The sequence below is a fragment of the Melospiza melodia genome, chromosome 19, assembly GCF_035770615.1.
Source record: "Melospiza melodia melodia isolate bMelMel2 chromosome 19, bMelMel2.pri, whole genome shotgun sequence".
Taxonomy (NCBI): domain Eukaryota; kingdom Metazoa; phylum Chordata; class Aves; order Passeriformes; family Passerellidae; genus Melospiza; species Melospiza melodia.
The window spans coordinates 10,400,953-10,427,221 of NC_086212.1; the positions used below are offsets into that span (position 1 = coordinate 10,400,953).

The following is a 26,269-nucleotide window of genomic DNA, read 5'->3' on the forward strand; positions in this document are numbered from 1 at the left end:
TGGCACGGGGCCAGAGGCAGCCCTCTCCTTGCCAGGAAGCCAGATGCATGGTCACATTGCCTGGCTCTCCCTGGCAAGGCTGGGAAAGCTTCAGCAGGTGTGATCAAACAGCATGCGGGAGCCGCAGGTCCAGAGCCGCCTGCCTCCGAGGTACCCCCGCGCTTTCTCACCGAGCACGGCCAGCATCCCTCCACCAAACCTCATCCCCTCGGTGCTGGGCGCTGCTCCTCCCTGGAGCATCCTCCAGCTTGCTGGGCTGGCCTCTCTGGATGGCTTTGGAGCAAGGAGCAGCAGCAGGATGGAAAGGCTCCTTCCCCTGCCCTCCTCCCCCGCCGGAGCCTTCCACCTCCTCAGCAATGTTGTGGCGAGAGCAGAGCCTCACAGTCAGCAGACTGCAGTGACAGATGGCAGGTCATAAGCCCTCTCGCTAATCTAACACTGGAAAAGAAAATAGGGCTGGGGGTGATTCAGCTGCTAGGCCTCAAAGCGAGGGGCTGACGGGATAGCACGCTCCTCTGACATGTCCTTGAAGGATGCTGCATCCCAGAGGACTGCGGGAACAAAAGTAAAGTGACGATCAAGCAAAAATCTGTTTGCAGAATAAGGCAAATTTTGCTAAAAATGGATAATGTGCTCAGAGTCATTCTGAGTAATTGGATTTCTATTAGCAAGATGCAAATATTACTAATAGAATTCTCTAGCAGGAATAATTTGTGCTCTGTATCTGAAGCTACCCGGGCACCGTTGTCTTTCCATCCTTAATTGTCCACTGACCAGAGCTGTCTGCACCCTAAATGTATTTATCTATCAAGCTGTCTCTTTGTATGTGTGGATCTGAAGGCAAGCTGAATCCACTTAATTCAGCACAGCATTCTGGAAACATTCATGTGGCAAGAGGAATTTCTTGGCATTTGTGAGCTGCGACTTGCATTTAAAACTAATATATTTTATTTTCAAGGAAGGAATACAGGCTGCATCCTGAGCTGCCTGCTCCAGCTGGCAAACACCCATCCTGCTGAAGTGGCAGAGCTTGTGACACTGTGGTGGAGGCCAATGTCAGAGGCTGCCTCCATCCTACCATGAAATGGGTTTAAGGTTGGGAGATGAGCATCACTGATTCACAGGGAAAACCTCACAGGGGCCAATGGGGGGTTCTAATGCCACTGGGCTGGATGGTCCCAGTGAAACCAGTGGGGCTCTTTGCTGTGGGAGGCCACAAATCAGAGCTTTAAATGTCCAGGAGTGGGGACCACAGGTCAGGTTTGCAGCTATAAAACACCATAGCTCTGCTGCAATGGAGAGTTATGGATAATTGTGGTGCTGCCTGCTGCATCTGCAGTGGAGAACGTGCCCTGCTCTGTGTGTGGCTGTGAGGGCAGGCACTGCTACCCCTGCTCAGCCACTGCTGGTGTCACTCTGAAATGAAACAAAACCAAAAGTCGGTGTATTTTTAAAACCGATTCCTGAAGGGAGTATATTTTAGGGATTTTGAAAATGAAAATGTCTTTTCAGTGGAACAAGTACCTGTACATGATGTTCTCCATATTTTCTGAGGAGGAAAACCTCCCACTTTTGAAAACAGCTTTTGCAAAAAGTGTTAAGGGGTTTTTCAAGCTACAGTTCAAGTTTTTTTTAGCTCAAATGTTCCACTTGTTGCCCCAAAATATTTTATAAAAAGTTTTCAGGCTTGAAAACATTTTAAAGAGATAGGAAATCTCAATGTTCTAAAAAACCATTTTGCTGGAGGAGAAACACTTGTGGGCTGGTACCCACCAGTGTTGACATCAATTCTGATTTCTAACTTAGTAACAAGCTTGAACTGGCAGACGACAGAGCAATTTCTTCTGGTCCTTCCTTTGCTCCTGTTGCGTTTCTTCTAGGAGGGGGAAGGAAATAATGACTGTAGAGAGAAGATACTTCCTTTTTGTTATAATGGGGAAAAAGGGATATGGAAATTTTCCCTGTCACAATATAGAGCTAGAAAACACCTGTACATAATACTGCGAAACAGGACATGATATCAAAATTATATTGGCTCTTCAAACCTTTAGAAATATTGTCAGTGGTGAAACGGCTTAAATTCATGCCAGTGCTAAAATGGATCAGGAAAAATTAGTAATATTTTAAGAACTACCAGAAGATTGGATGCTTCTACTTTGCTGATGTTGAAACAAATATGAATATTGACATGAAGGTTTGGGGTGAAACTGAAGCCATGGGGTGTGTAAAGGGCAATCTGTCAGGAAGTCTAAAGAGTTCTCTTTTGGCCTGGAAATTAAACACTTTGTCAAGTTCATTTAGCCAAAATTGGATAAGGGAGGTCTTGTGGCAAAGAGCAGCTTCTCTGTTGTTTGGGTGCAAGCAAATTATGTGGCTGTGCTGGCAAAATGTGCAGGTAAGTAGAGGGCAAGGTCTGAGAGGCTGCAGTGTCTCCTCCAAGCTCCCAGCAAGCTTGCAAGTGAAATAGTCATGTAAGCCCAGAATTAGGGTTGGAAATTTCAGTGATCAATCCTTTCCAAGGGTCCCACACTATATTGTCAATGACCTGCTCATGGATCTGAAGGGAAAGGTCCATTTAAGAGTACAGAACCCCCCCATAATTCTCATAACTGCCTCTCAGACAAGATTTAGCCTTTCTGAAATCCAATATAGATCAACCTTTGCTCCTGGGAGCTACAGAATACAACCCTCTACTAAATGCTCTGGCCTTTGCATTGTAGTTTGATCTTGGCAGGAGATAACCTTGGAAAAGGGGCTTTGTTACCTTTTTTTCTGTCTTGGCAAATGGCAGCCAAGATGGAAATGCTGAGATGCTCAATAAAGACCTGTTTTGGAAGAAAGTATCATTTTTATGAACAAATGCCATAAAATAATAAATTATTATCAGGGACGTAGCCTAGGGTCTCACTGTGACCTGTTGTGCTGTTTGAGCATTATAGGAGAGTGAGCCCAGACTCTGCCCATCTGCTCAAAAAATCCAGAGGGCTGGTTTCATTTATGGCTCAGATAATTCTTGGAAAAGCAGAGGCTTCCCACCCATTATCACCATTGAAAATCTGACCTGGGAAAGTAAGTGCAATGCAGTCAATGAATCTGTGCTTAGACACACCCACTCTGCTCTTGGAATACTGAAATAAATAGGATTTTTTTTTCTTTGCTGGAAAATAAGGCAAATATAGAAGGGAGATGAACAAAAAGAAGGTGTTAAACGCTATGTCCTGCTTTTAGAGTCCTTCTCGTGTAAGTGCAGCCGAGGCACTGGAGGTGAAAGAACTGCTGGTTCCAGTGATGTGACAATAATAATAAGTAGTAGAAGTAGTGGCAAAGCTGAAGGCAGGAGCTGGGGTGGGGGAACTCTGCCTGTGTAAGTCGGCTTGTGCAATTCCCAGAGCCCTCCTTATCTCCCTGTGCCTTTGGTTGGCATATCACCCAGACAAAGAGCTTAACGCCACTTGGCAGAGCAGCTGGGGAAATTGTTTAAAATTTCCAGCAACTGGAACAATTAAGTAAGCCTTGGAACGAGGGAGAATAGTTGTCCCCTTAGGATTCCTATCACCCAAGGATAACATTTCCAGGCTTTGTCCAGCAAGAGATGTCACTTCATTTACAGAGATCCTCACAATGTTGAGGTATATTGGATATTGGTTATTATATGCAGAAGACTATCAGGAATCATCTCAGCTGGGCTAATTGTTCCTGGGTTCAAGGCTGATGGAATTTTAATTTAAGTGCTTGTGAAGTTTCCCAGAATTATAAAAGATGTTGGAAAAGCCGTGGTTTTCAGAAGTATATTATTAATATCCTGGATTCAGGGAATTTAAGCTTTCATCCAAACGCATCCCTGAGAAAAAGATTCCTCAACTGGGACTTACTGCCCTTGGCTGCCTGTTTTGGGATGGGGAGAGGATGGAGAGGCAGCATTTTCTACAAGAACTGACTGTGGCAAGGGCTCGATTCCCTGACAGTCGTGTTGACGTCATGATCCTCAATGTTTGTTTTTATAGCTCACAAAAAAAGAGAGAAGTGTTGCCCTATTTTGTGTCACTGATTTTCTAGGGTGCTTCTCTTCCCTTCTACCTCTTTCCTTTACTGAACCTGTGCTGAGGATGTGTCATTCCTTCACAACCTGCTCCCTTTGGATGGGGGAGGAAAAAGGGAATGGGGTTGGGGGGGGGGGAGCAACGACTCCGTGGTACTGTATAAATAGTTGCTTTATTATCATAAAAAAAAAATCGCACTCTAAAAGATTTTTAGGATCAAAACATACCAAAGAAAATGTAAAACAAAATTAAAATGAAGTCGGTATTCACATTGTCAGCAGTTATTTTGTCACTGCAAAGCATCTCCTCAAAGGAATATTGTGGAGCACAGCAGCAGCCGAATGAAGCAAGCGGCTCCGGCGTTTACTTAAAAGGGAAGTGCAGGGACATCTTCAAACTGCAGTAATGGATCCCTGGGGTTTCTCTAAAGTCTGATAGTGGCACTGACATTTCCTGTGAAGTTGGAGGCTGGCAGGTTGTTAAAACTTCCCCTTTTTTTTTTTTTTAACTGCATCAAGTGTTGCTGTAGTTTGTTGAACGTATAAAATCACTTCTCCACCTCCTCCTTTTTTTTTAAAAAAAAAATCCAGATATCAATAAAGAACTTGAGAGAGGAAAACACTATAATTATAGCCAAAAAGCTGGCACAATGCCTGCTGTATAAACCCGTTATTTTGGTAGCATAGAATTCGGTACTGGAATAATTCTCTGGGTGGAAACTTGGCAAACATGATCTCAGCCTGTGAGCTAATCTTTTCTTTTTCCTCCTGTAATAACATTTTTTTCTACACTACAGATTTAGCCATTTTAAAATTGTGCATCCTATTACTGAGATTGTGTATGCACAAATGACCTATGTTATGGGTCTCTGGGGTGACGTGAATGTAGACAAGAGATCTGCATGTTAGATTAAAACCCCTTCGCTGGAAAATTGGTGCCCTGTAGATTCAAATACAATTAGCCTTGGTCTGAACTGCTGCCACGAGGGGAGCTGGCTCTTGCTGAGGGTGCCATGGGAGGACCTGGTCCCAGGGCAAGGTTTGGGATCAGGATTTTGGGTCGCTGTGTGATGGGGAGAACTTCTGGTTCTGCTCCTCACTGTTTCAGTCTGAGTCTTGCAGCAATTCCTGTCCTAGAGCTCGCTGGTCTTGAGGAGTAAAATACAAAATATTTGCTAGATTTGAGGATTCAAGTCCATTGTGAAATGGAGCTGGTTCTATCTCTGTCACATGGCAAGAGGTGTCACCAGCTGTGCACAGAAACCAGGTTCTATGGTTGGCCCTTCTTTTTAAGAGAGCTGAGACACCAGAACACCTTGGTGGAACTGTGAAAGAGCTCAGATAACACAGGAATCACAAAACTTCTCTTTTATTCATTTTGACCTACATCTTCAGTTTTTAAGGAACAGTATGTTTGCCTACACTTGCAGGTTCTGGGAGCTGCAGATGCTACAGAAAGAGGGTGAGGTTTGAATTTAAATTCATGCCAGCCTGCCATAAACATGTTTCTAAATGAATGTAATAGGATCAAATCTCTCAGTGCTGTTGTCACTCCATCCAGGGTGCCTTGATGCTCTTGAGGCAGAGACTGTCCCATGTGCTGGGATTGCCTGGGTGGGAATCCAGGGGCAAAACTGGCTTCAGAGCTGTGGGATAATTAGTTCCACTTCCCTGCAGCAGAAGGGAGGACTGCAGCCACCTTTGAAATCTTCTTACCGGAAAGTGGGATGTGCAGTTTGCTGATGTTCTGGTTTCCAGAGAAATCAGTCTCTTAAAGAAGGATTTTTTGGGAGTCTTGGGGCAAAAACAAGCACTGTTGGAATTGAACCAGGCTGAGACCACAGGGGCTCTGTGGATGCTGGTGCTTGCCTTGGGTGGACAGCAAACCTGCTTATAATTTTTAGCATTTTTCATCTGGAGGCAAAAATTATTTTCCTGCAGCCTAAGCATGGGATGAGCTTTGGGGTTTTTTGCTCCCAAAGTGGTGCAGAGTGCAATTTGCAGCAGCCTGCAGGAAACAGGACCCCTTGGTGGAGAGGTGTGAGCAGCGTTGGTGCTGCCATTCAACCCCTGTTCTGGATTAAAGATGAGAGTGGTTCAGGCTGATAAAATGAACATTGATGGCACCTATCTGTTCATGGGATGTGCTTAAAAATTAGGGTGGTTTTTAAAGTGGTATTAATTACCATGGCACTTCTTGATTAAATGATCTTTGGCACTTTACATCAGCCAGAGTTTGTCACTCTTGAATCTTTGCTGACTTGTTAAAGGCAATGCTCCATGTTCTTGGGCTGAAGTCACTGCATAATCCATAGCAGATTTGAGGCAGGATCAGAATGTTAAATAATTTACCTGTCTGAGCTGTTCAGTGCCATTGTGGCTGACAAGGGAGAAAAGACTTTGCAAACAAAGGGTCACCACTGAAGATTGTGGTGACACAGGAGGTACAAACCAGATCCCAAACACCACTGGGACTGCAGAAAAGATGCTGCTCCTTTGTGGGGGCCTTTGGGTTGGGCCGGCTCCTGTCTCCAAGATGTGACCATGACCTGAGTCCTGAGCTCTGCTTGGCCCTAAGGGAGGAGCTATTTAAAAACATGAAGCAGGATCATCTTCCATGATTCCACTACCTGGATGGAGTGGCCTCTGCAGGTATTCGCAAATCACATTAATCATAAAGTGTGTCATAAAGGCATCCTATTTAAAAGAAAAAAAATCATGAGAGCCCAAGGGGAAGGGAATTCAGTGTGGTGCTGTCTTTTGGCTTTTTCAGAGTTTGGTTGTAGCCTTTGGAGAATTCCTGTTCCTGTGAAATTTCTTAGGAATGCCGAAAAGTGCATCATGAAAACAAAACTAAATTAACTTCCCTTTGCAAGCTCAAGTCTGACTTTCAGGAGAGGAAGGTGTTTTGGTGGAGCCTTGGTCCCTGGAAAGCAGGTTTACATCTTTCACCTCTGCTATCTCCACAGAGAAGAAGAGAGAAAAAAGCCCCAACCCTCAAATATTTTATCTTGTTCTGCAGGACCCAAGCAGATCTCTCCCCAGGGACCATAAATTCTTTCCTGGCTGTCACCACTGCTCATGGACTCTGGTGCAGCACATTGGGAGAGTGAGCTTTGTTCCTCCACGGCGCAGAGGACATGCCACAAATAATTTAAGGCACCATTTTTCTTGTTATGTGACGTTAAATATTCTTTACTTAAAAAAAAAAAAAAAAATCACACCACTTGGCATAAAGTAATATATCCAGTAGAAGGGCAGATGCTGTTTAATGAAAGACACAGCACTTCCCTCTGCTCTGCATCCAACCTCCTGAATCACTTCCAGCCCACTTCTACCTCCCCTGCAAGGTGATGAGATGGGCCAAGAACAAGCTCTGTGCTGGGCCAAAACTCCTTAAGGACATTGTTGCTACCTCCAATTCAACTGCAGGAAAAAGGAAATTGTGATTTCAGTGCAGCTGATTGGAATGATGGGTGTTTTTAAACCCAGTTTATTTGGGCATCTTCTCCATCTTCAGTATAAATTGTGAATTCAAATCCTGGAGATGTTGGTGCTGTGGGATGCTGGGCTGCAGCCCTTCAAGTCATAAAGTCATGGAATCATAAGGTTGGGAAAGACCTCAAAGATCACCAAATCCAACAATCAAAGGTTAAAGGATGTGTCCTCTGTGCTTGCTCTGGTTCCTGTTTGGAGGGTGTGATGAAGTCTGGAGCTCTCAGTGATAGTGAAGATTTGGTGGCTGATGGGGAAAGTTTTCTTGCTCTTAGAGAAAAGAGACTGAACCAATAAACCAGCAAAAGAGCAAACTTCAAACTCCTCTGCTCATGTATTTATTGGGTCCCTTTGCAATGGAGAAGCAGCTAATAAACTGCCCACAAGGAGAGATTACAGGAGAGAAAAACAGAAGGTGTAAAGGGAAAAATCTGATTCCTGACTCACTTTCTCACCTCCAGTTTGGGGGCAATGGTGGGATTTTGTTCCCCTGCTCTGTTTCTTCCCTGATACAGAAACAGAATTAGAAAAGGATAACACATAAGCAAATGGCAGCCCCAAAACAAACCTCTTGAAAAGTTGTTCCTCTGAGCTTTCTGTTTCTTTAGTGGACTTTTGGCTTGCCACCTGCTTATCTCATTCCTCCTTTGAGCCTGTGAAAGGTACCTTCATGTCTTTCTAAAACATTGCTTCAGTGCTAAGGTAAATATAAATTTTATTCTGTGAGCAGAGTTTTTTGCAAACAAGATTTTAAATGGACAAATCTTGTGATTTCAAGGCAAAAGAGGAGATATTTTCTTATAAATTTAACTACTGTATTGGCACTCTTGACGTTAGAGCTTTTTTCCCCATTTACAATGTATTCTGATTTCTTGATATTTTCCTTGGTTTCCTGCCTAACCGCCCCCCCCCCCCTTTTTTTTTATTTTATCCTTTCCAAGGAATTCAATTTGGCATCTGCACTTGTGTATTTGTGGGGAAGGATTGGACAATGACTTTCAGATTCCAAGTTTTTTTTGACAGCTTCTTATTCCTTGTAACAATTTCATTTCTAACAGCCAGGAAGCCAATTTTAGAGCAGCACAGAAAGAATTTCATAGGTAGTGTGAACGCAGTCAATGCAAAACCACCTCTGCCCCTGCAATGTAAACACTGAAGCATGTCCATAAATTTAACTATGACTGTTCCAAAGATGTGCTGGTGCCTCAGCATTTTCAAACTGCTGTTTTTTGCCTTGTTTTTCCTCACTTTCCCATGAATTTTTATGAATGACATAGCATGTGTTTGTGTGTTTTTGTGCTTGTGTCCTAGTGGGTTTGATCTGGGTGTATCAGGCATCTGCCTTGCACAGCTCCCATCTCTACCATGTTAATTATGTTGCTCTGCTCTGACATAATAAACACTGAGTGAGTTGTGAATAGATTATTTACGATGCCACCTGAACTCTAAGTAATTATAGCTGTGTAATTTAGCTTCCCCCTATTTCATTTTATATATAATGCAATATTTCAAAATATTCCAGCGCACATCTATCTTTAGCTCTGTGTTTGAATGAATAAATTGTGATTCTCTTTCAAAGGTAATATATCAGCAATGCCCTTAAGGGAGGGTGCTGTAGCTCTGTCAGGAGTGATCCATAAACTAATTCCCACATAAACATAGACAATGGATACAGAGAATGAGCACACACCTTCATTCACAGAAAATAATACTGTGCTTACCTGTCTGGGTCTGTGTAAGTCTAATGTTCTACTGTCAAAGCGCTAAAGGAAGGTGTGCAATACATCTCAGCCAAATGGGTTTCAACACAAGACTTTCCCTGCAATTCAAGGTGTTGGGACAAAATTAGTGTTGGGCAACAAATATTCTGCAGTAAATGGAATTAAAGTATTAATGTTTACAGTTGGAGGTGTAAAGTTACTCGTGTGGGGATGTTATTTGAGGCTGACTGTTGGTATTTGTTCGTGGGCTGCAAGGATCCCACTCCAGTACCCGCTGCTGCAGTCTGGCCCTGTGGGAACCAGAGCTGTGCTTTACTGAAGAGTTCTTCAAGGAGGCACAACAAGGGCTGGGCTGAGAGAGGCCCTGGCAGACCTGGTGTGAGCAGGGGTGCTGAGGGGCTCTGGGCACTTCCTGAGGGATCAGCAGTGCTTGGACATTGCCAGCACCACGCCAGGCTGCTGCTCCCTCTTCCACCTGGCTATCTCTGGTCAGCACAAACACGTAGAATGTTTAAGCTCTGTTCCTTGCTCTGGCTATCAACAGGCTTTGACTTTTGGATCCGTGGTCCCAACCTCCTTTTGTCTCAGTTCCTTCAACTGTAAATCCTGTAAAATCCTGTAAATGCCACTTGCTTCTTAAATGGGTGAGGCTACATTTTTCAGCATTTGAACTAGGGCTGGATGCCTCTCTAGAATGTGCTGAACAAGAAGTTATAGACTTAAATGAACTTTCGTACTGAATTATGAGCCAATCATAAAATCACAGAATGGAAGGGACCATCTTGTTCCATGGGCAGAGACACCTTCCACTATCCCAGGTTTCTTCAAGTCTCCTCCAACCCAGCCTCGGACACTTCCAGGGATCCAGAGGCAGCCACAGCTTCTCTGGGCACCCTGTGCCAAGGCCTCAGCACTCTCACAGGGAAGAATTCTTTCTCAATATCCAATCTAAACCCACCCTCTGTCTGTTTAAAGCCACTCCTTCTTGTTCTGTCACTACATGCCCTTGTTCAGTCGACCTCAAATATTTGCATTTTTGTTGTGCAAAGTGCTTTGAGATCCTCATGCCAGAAGTAGTGTAAATGCAATATATATCCTCTTATATCCTTGAAAACCCATCCAGTATGATTTTTCCCTCATTTTTATTTCCACAGAGCCTTCTGGGCTCATTCTTGTGGTTCCTCCACACAAAGCCCTGGTTGGTGACAGTGGCTGTGAATAGGGCATCAATCCCACCCAGGGCTCCAGGAGTACCAAGGATGTGCACATATATATGTCATTAAAAGATACTTAAGAGAGTCAGAATCTCCTTTTTTTTCCTTTTTTTTTTTCTTTTTTTAATTAAAAATGTCAGGATTCAAACTTTACATGGGATTTGTGACGGCTCCAATTCCCGGTTGGCATGTGTGAGGCAGCACCCAGGAGATTCGAGGTTTCCATGACATCATACGGTAACTGTGAGCCTAACAGTTAATTAAATACTATATCCATGTATTCTAGTTAATTGATGCTTCCTTTACATGGTTTATTGTGCTGCAAACTGGTATTGCTTCTGTCTCAGTGAGCAAACACAGAGAGGGAGCGGGAGAAGGGGACGGTGGGATGCTCCCGCTGGCGGCTGGGGACAGGGAGCTGCTGGCACACGGCTCCGTGCCCAGGGGCATCCTCGAGGAGAGCCCAGCGTCACCTGCACACCGGGGGCTGGAGGTGGCTCTGCGGGTCAGATGGAGATCTTTTATGAATGAGCTGAGCCGAGCCTTGGGAATGAAGTGCAGGCACAAGCAAGCTGTGCCTTTTTTTTTTTTTTTTTTCCCCAAGTTCAGCTTTGTCTGGGGTTTTTGTTTATGCAGCAGAGGACACGCAGAGGAGGGTGCTCCCTCCTCGTGTTTGTGCAGTGCACAAATGTGGCATCACCTCTGTGGCAGCTGTGCTGCAGGAATGTGACTCTGCCCAGACCATAATCTGGGATAAAGCTGGACCTCTCCTGCCTTAAGGGAGGAGAAAAAAAATATCATCTTCATGTTTTCAGAAAATAGAAGTATTTAAGTCAGGCAGTGCGGCTTTATTGGGAGTTGGTAACATAACGCGATGTGGCAGCGGGGTCTGAGCACTGACCTGCAGCAGCACACCTCAGTCTCTGGCAGCTCTCCTCAAGGGTGCTGAATCCCTCAAGAAAGAGCAAGCCCAGGTGGGCTGCTGTGGTCAGGCCACCTGCAGAAAAGGGCAGGGCACATCACCAGGCTTGCCTGCAGAGGTGAGCACAGTGCTAAACGATGTGCCCACAGTGAGCACGACCTTATCCACTGACAACACAGCTGTGTCAGTGTGGAGAGATGATAAAAATTCAAAGTGCCCACAAAAAATTCTGCCTGATATCTGCCCCTTTCCTGCCAGCTCCTGCTGGCAAAAGTCCAGGTCTGCTTTATCCTGCTTGTGTGCCTCAGGGTATACTCACCTGATCTTAAGCTTGAGGCTCAAATGCTGCTGCAAGAAGGAGAGAAAATATTTTTGTCTCAGGGATTTCAATCCAGAATGTAATTTCAGCAGCTTTTTACCAGGAGTTCATTTGGCTCATAGTCTCAGACTGTGACAGATTTTCTAGTCTCCTGATCTGACCTTCCACAGCACTGGGGTGATTTGTGTGGCTGTGTGTGGGAAGGAGAAGAGGATTTGTTCAATGCTGAAATAGGACTGAGAGCATTTAATTCATAGACAATGAAAAAACCCTGGTTTTGGCTCAGACTCCAGATGTGAAGCTCTAAGACACATCTGTACACTGCTGTGCATTGCTGATACTGGAGCTCCTAAAGCATTGAGACACTGTCAAGTTGGTATCAGGAGCATTTCTTCATTTGAACTCCCAAGAAAAAGCTATTCTGGGTGTTTCAAATGAGAATGTTTGAAGAAAAATGTCGCACCCTGTATGAAAGCCAAACACTGGTTGCCTTTTCTCTCTTCCTCTTTGTCCTCTTCTTGCTTTTTCTTTCTCACCAAACATATAATTTCTCTTCTAAAAGAAGGTGGAGTACTGCAAGTGCAATAAGAAACGTTTCTAAGGATGACTTTGCAAGGTTTCCACATTTGCTCTCTCACGCTTCCAGGGTGTGTTTTATCAAGCTCACAGCTCTTGTCCACTTGCAGCCCTGTATTTCTGGTGAGGTGAAGAAACACCCTGAGACCCATCACCCCCAAAATGTTTCCTTGTTGCTGCTGGCCTGGCCTTCTTCCAAAAGGCAAAGTGGTCCCAGCCCCGTGAACAGACACCGTTGATGAAGCCAGTTCAGATGGAGGGAGAAATGAAAGACATTTACATCCCATTTCAGTAATACCCCTCCAAATTATCACCTCTCTGATCCTACCACCATGCCAAGTGCTGCAATGGTGGTGCACTTTGGAAAATAGTGCTGTCTTCTATTAAAGGTAGGTATTTTTTTCTGTAATTCTCTTTAGTGTTGCCTTTAGAGGCCCCTCTATGTGGCTCCTTTCACTTCTAATTACTGCACTAGGAGATTACAGAGTGGTGCTGGCGACAGAGAGAGAGAGGAAGGGGGAGGAATGGGATGGTGGAGAGGGAAAGATTTCTGTGGTAATTTGCATTTAAAGCTGGCACTCAGCATTATATCTCCCTGTTCACCCATTGTCTATAAACATTTTAGCTCTTCCTTCTGCCTCATCAGAATGAATTAAGCATTTTCATTGCACCACCAGCCTAATTAGAGTCATTTACTATGTTGACACAAAGGGTTTTTTTATGAGCATCTCAGCTTTAATACACTACAGCAACATTGTAAACCTCCGATCAAAAGGTAAATGTTTGGGGGTCAGAGATATTTTTCAACATTCTCCCAAGAATACAAACAACTTCCTGGGGAGGCGCCGCGCGCGTGCGGCTCTGCTGGGGCTGCAGGGAGCTGGTGCCAGGGCACTCCTGTGCTGCTCCTGCCTCCCACCTGCCCTTCTTGGAAGGGCTTGGCTCAGCACAGAGGGGCCTTCGAGCTCTGCAGGTGCTGAGCAGCACAAAGGTGTTGGTGGGTGAAGCCAAAGGGCAGATCCTTGCAGGGATGGAGGAGGCTCACAGAGATGGGCTCCTCTCAGCCCGGAAAGTCTCTGCACATTGAGTGTTGTGATGGATCTCAGGGTTTCCTAGGAGCTGGGATCTCCTCGTGGGCAGTCCATGCACTGAGCTGTTGAGATTTTGGAGGGGTTTTCGTGTCTTGTAGGCGCAATATCAAGTGAGGCAATGCACAGCCTCTTGCACCTTTCATCAGGACGAGACAGCAGGGTGCGAATTCTTCTGGATTTTTGGAGTCTACATGCACCCTTAAGAGATGAATGTGACCTTACTTAAAGCCTGGAGGCTTTGACTCTCTCTAGCCTGCTTTTCAAACTTGTTTCTATTGGCCTAGGAAAGTCACATCACTCACAACCAAACCCCAGAGAGTAGGAAATGGTTTCATCTTGGTTTCAGAGTTCAGAGATGCAATGCTCTGTCACAACAGTGTCACCTTTGTGCTGAGTGAATTAGTCACACCTCAGAAATCTGCCACAAATCTTAGGAATTTGTGTATGTTTACAGAATTGCAAATATTTCCCGCTATTTATGCGAGTCATATTTACCAGTTTAGAGTCCTCGGGTTCAGCTTTTCCAAATTGCTGTGACATTTCATATCTTTATCATGCCTGATCTCTTCTTGGATTGTTTCTATGAAGATGTATTTGCTCAAGGCAGGAAGCCCATGTTGCTGGTAAAGAAGATTGGATGTCCTGAGCCTTTTCTTAACTGTCCTGGATTTCTCAGCCTTTCCTTTCAGGAGACAAAACCTGGGCCCTTCACCATCCTTGTGGTCCTTCATTGAACTTCCTGTGTATTCACAAATCCCTTGTACTGGAGAGCCTGGTGGTGCTGGAGAAGTTCCATGCAGAGTAACAGCTTGAATAGCTGACATTCCTCCAGTGATAATCATGATTCCAACCATGGTCCATACCAGGAGATTTTTGGATCAAACCTCTCCCAGAGCAGCTCTGTGGTTCTCCTTTCATTTGCTCTCTAACACAGGAGTTGCTTTGCAACAGTCCATGAGATCAACTGCCCTGTGTTTCACTCTGTGTAAAAAGAAATGTGTGGTAGATGTGAGTTGAGAGAATGAGAACCTAACTCAGCTTTCTGGACCTTTAAGGAGCTTTGGATTCTTTTTGTGGTTAAATGCAGCATTTGCTTGGTCTGCAGGACTGGCTTCAGTTTCTAAAGGGTTTAATGCTTTCTCCATGGGGACAATGTTAATTTTCCTTCTGGCAGGTGCTTTTATCTTTAGGAAAGAGAAGCTGAATGTCCTAATCTTCTAGAATCTCTATGTCCCTAGATCCTAGATCAGTCGTCTCTGCATCCCCTCCCCAGCGTCACTGCAATCCATGCTCACTTCTCCACGGGGTCAGATCTGTCCTCATCCCACAGGCTGTGCAGCATGGCACAACTCAAGGGGCACCTACAACCTTTAAGTAAAGAGTGTGAATGCAAATATTTCCTCATGGTAAGAGCTGTTATTGCCTCACACTCTGCCTCAAACCTTTTCTCCCCTCCTTGCGTGCGATGCCGGAGCTCTCCCGTGTTCCCGTGTGTCCGTGTTGGTGCCCATGTGTGGGCACACATAAGCTGGCCACGAGTTTGTTCTCTTCTGGGAAATTAAATACTTATTTCCATAATCCTGCCAGGCCTAGATAAGGCCTGATGCTTCCCCTGAACTCCTTAAACCAGTTGCTCTGCTTAGCCCTGTGCTGCCCAGGTTAGGGCCAAATTTCAGCCAGAGTGAACAGATCCTACAGCACCTTAGAGCAGCTGGATGGTCTGGAGGTAAAGCCTGATCTTAGAAATGTATCCCTGGGATCACCAGGGCCTCAGGCATTTCTAGCTACATCTGCACCTTGTAATTATTCCACAGACTAAAAGGAAAAGCGAAGTGCTGCTTTAATTTATATACATTTTCTGGCCTCTGCATTTGTTTCTTAGTCAGAGACTAATGGTTAGACCACTGGACTGGAACCCAGGAGACCTCATTTATTTCAGGCTACACTACCAACCTGCTGGGGAGCTCTAGCTGAGCCTTCCCCTTCCCTCTGCTGCTGTTTCCCCTCCACAAAGAGGATGCAGCAGTGGTGAACTTGTTAGTAAAGTTTCTAATAAAATAGCACCAAGTGAGATAAAGTATTAATAATATTGTCCAGCCAAAAAAAAAAAAAAAATTAGTCACCAAATTTTTAGAGGGGTTGGCTAGTTACCGCGTTATTTACATGCTAGTAGTAGGGGAGAAATTGCTTTTTCCCTTATTGCCTCTTTTTAATCACTCTGCTAGATGCATTGAATGTCCAGAGACCCAAAACCCAGCACCAGGGCTAAGGTGGCTCCTCCAGAGCCTGGAGGAGGGGGAGAAGGAGCAAGGGTGGGGGCTGAAGAGGAGGGGAAGGTGTTAGAGGGGGAATATTGGATGGGAAAATAGAGCAGAGTGGGCAGATTGGAGAGCGACAGATTGTGAAAGCGGGGGGGAGAGAGAGAGAGAGAGAGAGAGAGAGAGAGAGAGAGAGAGGGGAGAAGAGATCCTATTAGAAATACCATGTGTGTGCCTGCATGGAGGGCTGTGCACGCAGGGAGGAAGGGACGCGGCGTCTCCTGCAATATTATTCAAGCAATCACATGAATCCTGTATTAGATAACTCCTCTGGTTGGTTAGCACTGCGAGGGCTGCAAACGTGTTCTGCTTTAATCCCAGACACAGCACGTTCTTAATCTCAAACGCATCAGGCTTGTCCTGGAGGGTTCTGGGGGGGCTCTTTTTTTTTTGCCAGAGCAGGGAGATGTAGGAGTTCAGGGTCTCAGCAGCCTCGGGGTGCTCCTGGTTTTGGGGTTCATTCAGCATCAGCTTTCCAGGATGGAGGAATTTGGTCTGCCTGGGAAAATGGTACTGCCCTGATACAGTGTTTGGTGGGGAATAGCCTTCTGGAAAATATGGCATTTTGAAAGAGGATTAGAAAAACCCCAAGCCTCCCTCCTAAATTGTTGAAAAACCCAAACTTAAAAGGTCTGAGTTAAAAAGGCGAAACAAGAGAAATGTTGAAATCGGACTCAAAACCCCGTATTGACACCATCAGCCTTAATTTACCCCAGAGTACAGAAATAAAAATTCATAGAGACATGATGAAAGGCTGAGAGTATCAGACAGGAATCCAGAGACTTAACCCTGAATTTACTGCTCCCGCAATGGGTTTGCACTCAGAATATTTTCCATTGTGCAGATGTAGATTTTCGGTTTGTATTTTTGTGGGGAGTTTTTTTTAATTGTTTACTGAATTTGCAATGTATCTTAGAACCAGAATAGTTGCAGTTTACTGTCATTTGCCTGTATGTGTGTGTGAATATTCACATACATGTCTTTGAGCATTTTTACGTTGGCATCATTCACAATATAAGTACAATATTTATGTTGCTCTTGGTCTTGTGTATAGATATAGAGATTTCAAGTTAAAATTCTTTTCACAGCTTAGGGATGCACATTTTACCCAGTATAACATTATTAAAAAAAAAATAATCCTCCAAGTAGAAAAAGAGAATTTGATTCATGTGGAAGGGGGACAAAGTGAATTGGCAAATTGTGGGCAGGTGCTGGGCCAGCTTCCTCCACATGAATTTGTTAATGCATCTTAATCCTGACCTGCAACACCCTGCCTGGCTAATGCTGTGGCCTCTCATGACCAGGAATTGCAGACTGCTGAGTTGTGTGGCACTGGGCTGGGATTTTGCCTTTTTCTTTCATTTTTTCCCTGTGTTGTACATTGCTGACTACATAGGATTTCATTTGTGACCTACATAGGATTTGAATCCAATTCTCTAAATTTTTTGTGAGAATGGAATTACTCCACTTCTGTTTGTGTGCATGTACATCTATGCTTGCACATTGCCCCCTGTGAAGAAATTTCCACTGCACAGGGATGAAAAAATGTTATTTTGAAACAGAGCCTCCAGTCTATATTTCTTTAAATTGAACGTGGCAGCTCAACACGCTCCCCTTCCTTTTCTTTTGCTGCTCTCTTAATTTGTAAATGGGTAATTATTTGTTGGGGGTTTTTCTTCAGATTTGGGTGGATGCAACGTGGAGCTGAGTGTTGCTATGCAGATTCCTGGATTTGATGGCAGGAACATAAAGCTCTGCAAAGAAGGGCGTCATCTCGGCAATCCGGGGATGCGCGCTCCGGCTCGTGCCTGTGATTTCATCCTTGCAGCAGCGCTCCCCACCCGGCCGAGGTGACTCCCTGAGCCCAAACAGGGCTGACTCTTGGGCTGCAGATGAGCAGATTAAAAGTTGGGATAATGGTGTTAATGACGGTGGACACGCGGCGGGTTTGCGGGGAAGCGCCGCGTCGCGATCCCAAAATACGATTTGTGTAGGGAAGCGCTGTTGTTCCCTGGTTCCTGTGTTTTGGTGGAGAAGCAGCTGTCTGTTTTTATTACTGTGTATCTAAAAACCAGTGTAAATACATGCATCATCCTGCAAAATAATAGAGAAACTAGTGCATCCATGGAGTTAATAGAATAGAACATTTGTTCGTTTGCACTTTAAAAAAATGCAAATTTCCCCCACAGAGTTATCCTCTCATTTTATTCCTCTTTTGGTATTTTTTCTCTGTTTTTTTGCTGACATGTAGCTGAAATCAACAAACAATATTGAAATCAGTGTTGTCCCTACCCCGCTGTACACTCTGCCTTTTGCTGTGTGTTTTTCCTTCAGCTGCTGACAAAGGCGAGAACCCAAGTGCTGGGTGATTATGGTCAGGTTTTCCAATCTTTCCATCAGATCTCTTACTTCAAACTATTAATAACTCCATTCCAGGAGAGTCATAACTGTCATGTAAATGCATCTTTCCCTGTATACATAATACAGGAACCTGAGACAGTTTTCAGAACAAGCCAAAGAACATGGTGAAAATTTATGTATTTTCCCAGGCTAGGTTGTAAGGGCTGGATTCACAAATGTGGACAATTTTTTTTTTTTTTTACCAACAATTTTTCATTTATTTTTAATTTAATCACATGTTTTAGTTTTCAGGCACATTCTGAAAAATGATCTTTATAAAATATGCAGTCCTCTTCACAGTCTTATTACATCACTACTGCACTGGGAGAGACATATCTCTAAATTGAAAACCATCTTTAATGAATTGTTGTTTTATTTTAGGATCCCCTTAGGTTTCCTAGAACATTCAGTCTGAGTTGTCTGTCTGAAGGAATTCGGACCTAACAAATCAAAATAAAAACATATTCTGCAGTCCTTGACCTGGATCACAGCAACGCCCTGTGTTATAAAACAAAGGGCTGTGGCAATGGGGGGAAATCCCACTGTGAAGTAGAAAATCAGCATTATTGCTTAGCTGCAGATTTGGAATCAAATCGCATGTAAGATTTTAAAATTTGATGGAAAACTGTGACCTTCTACTTTACCTGCAACTGTAGTGGAAGACAGTGACCCTAGAAGAATGTGATTTATTGGTGAGATAAAGTGAGCCGTAAAATATGAGGAGGATGGGTTATTGTCAGTAAAAAGAATAAAGACAAGGGAAAAAAAAAATCTGAACCTTAATTGCCAGTGAAGGAAATATAGAGGAGGAAAGAGGGAGATGAAGGGGAGAACGAGAGCATCCCCAGTGGCAAAATGGTTAAAAGAGACGACTAAAATCCAGCAAAAAATCAAGCAGTCAAGTAGTTAATTGACTTTGCTTTAATCAGCCCAATGAATATTCATTAGTGTGCTGGTCCTAATCATGGGGGCCATGTTGTCCGCATTTAGCAAGCGCACGCTCAGCATCATGCATGCCTCAACAGCTTCCCTTCCTCTCCGCACTGACATTAAATTTAGAGGCTTTGCGCCTTCCCAGCTCGAAGGGAGCGGGATTGGCCCAGCTGCTCGCTCCGAGATGCCATAGCAACCCCTGGCTCGTTGCCTTGGAAACATTTTTTTTTTTAATTTTTTTTTTTTTTTTTTTTTTTTTTTTTTTTTTTTTGTGAGGGCCTGAGCCAGTAATCCATAGGCTTAACGTAGAAAATATGTCTTTGTGGGGCATGTGTGTATAGATATAGAGATGTAAGGCAGAGATTGAATGGGCGGAAGGCGAGCACGTCTTCCATTGTGTGGCTTTCACGGCAGGAACGGGGTGAGGGATCTCCTCCTCCACAACCCAAGCTCTGCTTTGGGTTATGAGCTTCACATTTTCCATTTTATTTTATTTAAATTAAAAATGCATCAGCTCTCTCGCTTCATTTCCAGACCCGTTCAAAGGGAGGAGGAATATTTCTCTTTCTGCCGTAACTCTCCCCTCCTCACCCCAGGAAGAAGCAGCGAGTGCTTTAAGGGCTATAGGACCCTATTATCCACATCGAGTTGAAGTTCCTCCTCCTGAAGGAGGTGGGTCTGGAGATGAGCTGCCCCATAAATCAATGGAGAAGCGCAGGCATGGAGCTGGAGTCACGGAGCGGTGAGTGCGGCTGCTGCTCCTCACGTTCCGGCTGCTTCTCCCTTCGCGCGAGCAGGGGGAGGCTCCTGCTGGAGATTGGTTCAGCCAACGCTGCTCCAATCCCACTCCAGTCTCTTAATATTCCAGATGTTGCTGGGGAAAAAAATTATGATGTCCTGATCCTGGTGTTTTAGGAGTAGTTTGTGTTTCTGCCTCCCTGAAAGAAAAGAAATGAAAAAAGCAGCAAAGTCCCCAGCTGTGTCAATCCCAGCATTATGGGCTTTAAAAATAGAATTTAAAAGCAAGGAGAAAAAAAAAAAAAAAAAAAAAACACTAAAAAACAAACCACCCTAATATATTCAGAATGCCTGCAAGGAATTTTGGAGCTGGGAAATCCAAATGGTTAATGTTGTCTGGTAAATAAAGCTCATCCCTTAAAGCAAATTAAAAAAAAAACCAAACCAAAAACAGTCCTGACCCAGTGAGGCATCATCTCCAGTGGAAGAAAACAGCTGCAGGGAAAACGCGCAAAAACAAGCCGTCCTCTTTGGACTCGGGCTGTGCGCGTGCGAGGTGCCTTGTAAAACACTCAGGGTAAAGATGAAAGCTGCACAGGAATCCAGAAATAGTCCTGCAGAAGATTAAGCAATAGGCGCTTTCAAAAAAGCATTAGTAATTTCCTAATATCTATCGTGACTTTTTTTTTTAATAGCTCTTAAGATAGAGCAGAAATGGCTACAAGTGAGAAACTAATTCAGAAACTGCGAGAGGAATTGGGTTTGGTCTCTACGAGAGTTTTTTTTTAATGCTTCTATTATCGTTATCTTAAATTATTCAAAAGTGTCATTTTGAGCTTGCAGTGCAGGCACATGGTTTAATGAAAGCAGAAGAAGAAGGATCCTCCTTATTGAAAAAAAAAGAGGTGCATTGTCCCATCTCCTGCCACCTGTGATGAGAAAGGTCCTGCTGGTTCAGCATCGTGTCCTGGGGGGAGCATAACTGGAAAACAGGGTTCATTTCTTTGGCCCATCAGGAAATGTTCTGGCCCATCAGGAAAGATGCTAAAAATGTGGGGATGGTCAGGGCTTGTTCTCAGGGCAGCACAGAAAGGGGCAAACTTAATTTACCCCTGATTCCCATGTCCTGAATGGCACCAAAACCCCATTAGACATCTCTAGATGGTGTAGGACTCAGGATGTCAGATTTTGATTTGGGCAATGGTCCAGGCACCAGTTCTGGCCAGTGTGGGAGGGAAATTGGGTCTCAACATCTGTATCTGCACAGAAGAAGATAAGGTTAATACGCCTCCAGCTCCCCATCAAAGAGAACTACTGCGGTTTGCAACATTTTTAGGTGTGAAAGGAAAAAAATCTGCCACCCACGACCAAATGTCAAGATTGAAGGCTGGTGGCTTGATCTCCAAGGTCTTCAGCAGCTTCCATCTGGCTCGGGCAGCCCTGCTGCCATCCTGAGCACAGCTCAGTGGGGGTCATTTCCGGCATGAAAAGATGGATATTTTGGGAGGAAGAGAGGTTTAGGATGCCTTTTAGTGGGTATTTTGTTTCTTTGTGGCTTGGTTTTTGTTGTTTTGTATTTGGTTTGGTTTGGTTGCTTTTTTAAAATAAAATTTAAATTCACCAGTAATTATAGCTGCAAGAATGGAGAGGAGAGAGAATTGTGAAATGCATGAATCAAGAAAGAGCTGATTTAAAGCAGCCTATCAGAGCTCTTGGGAAAGATCATTTTATCCCAAGAAGCATCGAGGCAGAAGGACTCATAGGATCCAAGAGTGGCAGAGCACTGATGTGAGACAAAGAGCTCCTGGGGAGGGAGTGAGGAAGAAAAGTAGGTTAAAAAAATATTGACAGTGAATTTCCAGGGGAAATTTTTAATCTTGATAGATCCATTTCTCTACAAAAATTGTTTTGGGAAATTTCTCAAATGCATTTAAGAAGTCCAGACCAAAGTACACTAGAGAAAATCCTTCCTGTAGCTGTACTGAGGAGCATTTATTAAAAGAATACCATAATGGGAATGATTTTATTTTTGTGCTCATATTTTGTTGATCCAAATCTCTGAATGGAGTCTACTTCCTCGTGGTTAATTTTGAGAGCTGTTTGTGGTCTATGGAAAAGACCTGATCAATTATTTTTGTATGGGGAATATACAGTCAAACATTGAGCATGGTGAGCTGTCCCTTAGGCCAGTAGTGCCATGGGCTTGGCATCTCCTTTTGGGGCTTTCCTGTGGTTTGTGCTGGTACAAATGACTGTGGAGGTGAAGGACAAGGTTGTTCCTCTTGGAAATCTTGAAAATGGAGGTTAAAAAAAGGCAATGAGAACCTGCTCGCAAGGGCAAGGCAATGTTGGTCAGAGGACCCACCTCTGCATTCAGAAATGGTTGAGCAGTTTGCCATAGTGCTGGTGGAAATGCATGAAATTGCCCTGGTTGGATGAGGGATCATCTTGTAGATTGTGGTGATGGTACCTGAAATACATCCTTTGTTAACTTGGTATTGTTTTAATTGTTCTCTTGCGAGCGGAAAAATATCCTGAATTTGGTGACAAACTGCCCTGGTGAAAATGATGAGATGTCTTGGAGCAGGTTTGGGCTAGCCTCAGTTTCAAATGTGGCAAAAGGCAAGAAAGCAAAGAGCTGGAAGGAAAAGAACAGTTCTCCAAGTGAATAAAGATCAAAGAACTGATGTTGTCCAACAAAAAATGAGGATACACCTATGGAGAATATTTTTTTTCAAAATTTAATCTGAACAGCTCTAATACTATGCAAAGATAAAAATAAAGCCTATAGAGCTTTTAAAAAATGGTATACTGATATAAATTCTTTCTTTTGATTTGTTCTTACAGTATTTTCCTTTTTTTTTTCCTTAGCTACAAAAAGTCCAGTGCTGTTAAGGAACAAGAAACCCCCCAAGCTTAACCCAGCAAAAAGCAAGGTAAGCATGATTCGTTTTTCTTTTTCCTTCATTCTTAAGTTATCAGTAACTGAGGTTTTTTAAATAGAAACTGATCTTGGGGTACAACAGCATTATATCTGCTGAGCCACAGAGCCAATGTGTGCACAGAACAGTGCTTTTTGTGTTAGTGCTGCAGACCCAGAGCAATGTTCCTCCCCAGGTGTGCCCGAGGAGGATGCGCACAGCACGGACAGAGCACATTTGAGATGGCTGCTCCCTCCTCTCAAAGGCTGCTCAGAAAAGCACCAAGCAGCGCTGCTGGTGCCATTTCACGCCTGGTGCCTTCACTAAAGCTGGAGGCAGAGCAGGCAGGGAGCTGGGGGTCAAGGGCCAGCTCGGCTCGATGCATCACACAGCCTCCCTTCAAATCTTACCTGCCCAACCTGCAAAGCCTTTGCGGCGAGGCAGAGCGCAAACCAATCCCCCTCTGCGATTAAAGATGGAAAAATCCCCTCTTTTATGCAATTGTGTCTCTTCTCATCTCTATTTTTGTCATTGGCTGACAAGGTGGGAAGAGAGAAGGAAAGGATGGGTAGGGAGGCACCAGAGAGAGGAAAATTACCACCAGATCAGGCAATTGAAGTGGGAAGGGAGAGAGAAGGAGAAAACAAAGGCTAATTCCTGAAGCTGCCCCCTGCAAACAGAGTTCAGGCTCCTTTACACGTGCTTGTGCCAGGACCATAAAGCCCTAACTTAAGAGGTTTCTCTTCCAAGAAGGACTCATCTCCTTCCTGAAAGCAGCAACATAAGCAATGTTCTTCTGAAAATATAGCCCCAGTGCTGGTGGGTGTGAGGCTGCTGCTCTGCTCTCAGTTTTTTCCTAAACTCCTGGGGTATCAGGCAGCCAGGTGCTTCTATGTCTCTCAAGAAATTCAGATGCCAATTGCAAACAGAGTTCAGGGAGTAAGGAATGTGCCCAGCAGCCCTCCCGCAGCCATGGCATGCTCTAAGCAGAGGGGCAAACCCAAAGGTGCCACCCACCTTCTGCTTGCAAATCATGGCAGTGCTGCAGAGATTTGTGTTGTGTCGTTTCCTGCAGAAATGGGAAGAGTGCTTGTCTCGGGTTTTTTGATTAAAGAAGTTGTCTAAAGGTTGAGATTTCAGAGAAATTTGGGTTTGGCTTGGAAGGACTGGCTTCTTCACTGAGAACCCAACTAATATTCAACTAACTGCAAAGTCTCAAATCAGGAGGAATGTGTTGTGTTAAATAGTTCTGTAGAACAATGATTTTTGGAAAACAAAACAACAGTGACCAGAAAGAAAACCCCAACAAACAAAATAATATTTATTTCTGCCATGGCAGCTCTGTGAACTGAAAATGGGATGTTTTGTTTTGCTGGGCTTGTGTGAAGAAAGTGATTGTATCCAGTTGCAGACAAAAATTACATCTGGGCCTTGGAAGGGGGAAAAGGAGGGTGGGAAGATCTATGTCTGCAGAATCACTGATGCAGGAAGATGCAAGTGCTGTGTTGTGTCTAGTTGCATCATGTGTGAATCCATCAACGACTTAAAGAAACAGCAAACTCAGTGCAACCTCTTTCTGTGGTTTTTCCATCTGCTCCCTGATCTGCTGGTGATGAATGTTTGGCTTTGCCTTCTCCTACCCTTGAGATGCCCTCTGTGGGAGCTCAGTGTCTGTTAAAATTTTGTTCTCTTCTCTCTTAAAACACCAGTAAGATGGTCATTATGGGTGAAAAAAGGCTACTTCAGCTTATAGATTTGGGTGCAAGTCCATAATATGCTGATTGTGAGGTCAAAGTTGTTCTGTGAAACTGTAGATTGAGTTTAGTCTTGGGAATAATTCTCTTCCCAAACCCTTGTGCGCAACTTAGCGTTATACTCTAAACCAAATCCTTCTCTTATATTGTTCATTGAATCTTAGGAGAGCTCTCTGCCTCCACAAGGAATCCATCAGCCCCTACCAACAAGCTTGTACCCATGTCTTGACCTGCTCAGGGACTGACCATTTTCATCTTTAGACCATTTTTTTTTTTTGGAAAAGCAGTTCTGTGCCATATGAAGCAGTGTGTAGGTGTCTCTGTCTACCAGTTTCCATAATATTTTTTTAAGCCTGTCAGCTAATCTTTCCCAGTTTTGACAGAGGTAGAAGTCTCAATGATGTTTCTTTCCTAGTAGTTTTCCAGCATGGAGAGTGGAGGAGAGGGCAAACCCCATTGCTGCTCCCCCTGATGGGAAGAGATCTTCACAGTTCATAACTCTGATAGACATAAGAGATTCCACCTCAGCAGAAGGCATTTTGAAAAATCAGGCAGAAGTATCCCTTTTCATTTATTGCCATTTGCTCACTCAACCATTGAAGGATTTCCTTTTCAAGTGAGCAATGGTCACCACAGAATGGTCCTGGGGAGCTCTGTCTCTATTGTGCCGGGCTGGGGGTGCCAAGAAGGTGATAGGAGTTGGGTGAGACCTGGATGCTTCTCTTCCTGCCTGTCCGAGTACATCCCCATTTATAATGATTACAAAAGACTTGTAATTGACATCTGAAATACAGCCTTAATTACTGTGGGTGGTTTCAGCATTAGTGGAGTTGGTATCACACAGATTTTGGACATTCTGTAGAAACACCCATGACTTCACTGACCCATAATGAGAGCAAGGATAGTGCTAGACACAGCAGAACCCCCAAAATGTTTTGGCAGTGACAACTGGGGCCGTGCTGCCTTTTGCTCTGCAGCAATTGCAGGAATTGTACATTAATGTGAGACAATGACACCGCCCTGATGTTGGCCAAGCTTTGTGCTGCTGAACTTTACACTAATGCCTGCGTGGAGAATGACTGGGGTCAGACAAGAAAAAGGCTGAAAAGCTGTTGGCTGCTACCCCAGAGATCCTCTAGCGGTTCCACATCCCCTCATTGTGCCGTCATTTGTGCGCACGAGTTTATTACCAGAGAAGGGCTGTTGTGTTAGCAAAGACTGTCCTCAATGCTGGCAATTTGGTTTTGTCATGGTAATACAGTGCCGATGCACTGCAGACACAAAAGTGAGTTCTGCATGGCTTGGCAAAGAGATTTTCACATAGCTGCTGGGTGAGTCCATTGGTTTCTCAGTGTTCCTGAACAGGAGTGGGTCAATGGCAATTTTTAGGAAGGCAGATGCCCCTTGCTGAGCTTGTCTGACTATAAAGTGCTACACAAGACGTGCGACGTACACAGCATCCTCAGCCCTCTGTGTAACTTGCAGACTGTTAAAAGTGCACAGCAGGAATGAGAACTCTTTTAATCCACTGAATTTGCTGTTTAGCATGACCTGAATAATCCGGTGGGGCTAACGTGATCTTCAGCACTAGCACTCAACTGCCTGTTATCCCCTTTGAAGCTGCAGGATATCAAAAATATCTGACTGGTTTGGACTTGGATAGTGGCTGTGTGTAATTTGTTTTTCAGTGATATTGTTCCAGGCTCTGCTGTTCTCAATGCCAGCGAGGCTGTTCCTGTGTGAACTTTTTAGATAGGATCTCTCTCGATCATGCTACTTTTTCTGTTGACCACAGCTGCCTGTTCATCATCACTTCCTTTATGTTTTC

General features: G+C 44.2%; 1 long non-coding RNA gene across 2 annotated transcripts in view; it reads left to right on the forward strand.

Annotated features, from left to right (window-relative positions):
• LOC134426835 (uncharacterized) overlaps positions 1–26,269 on the forward strand; it is a 119,823-nt gene that overhangs the window by 24,923 nt on the left and 68,631 nt on the right. The window contains exons 1-2 of one of the 2 annotated variants that reach the window (XR_010030056.1): positions 19,676–19,770; positions 22,638–22,702. This is a non-coding gene — a long non-coding RNA (uncharacterized LOC134426835). Of the gene's footprint in view, positions 1–19,675; positions 19,771–22,637; positions 22,703–26,269 lie in introns of those variants that run through there. The other variant, XR_010030057.1, reaches the window with a different exon arrangement.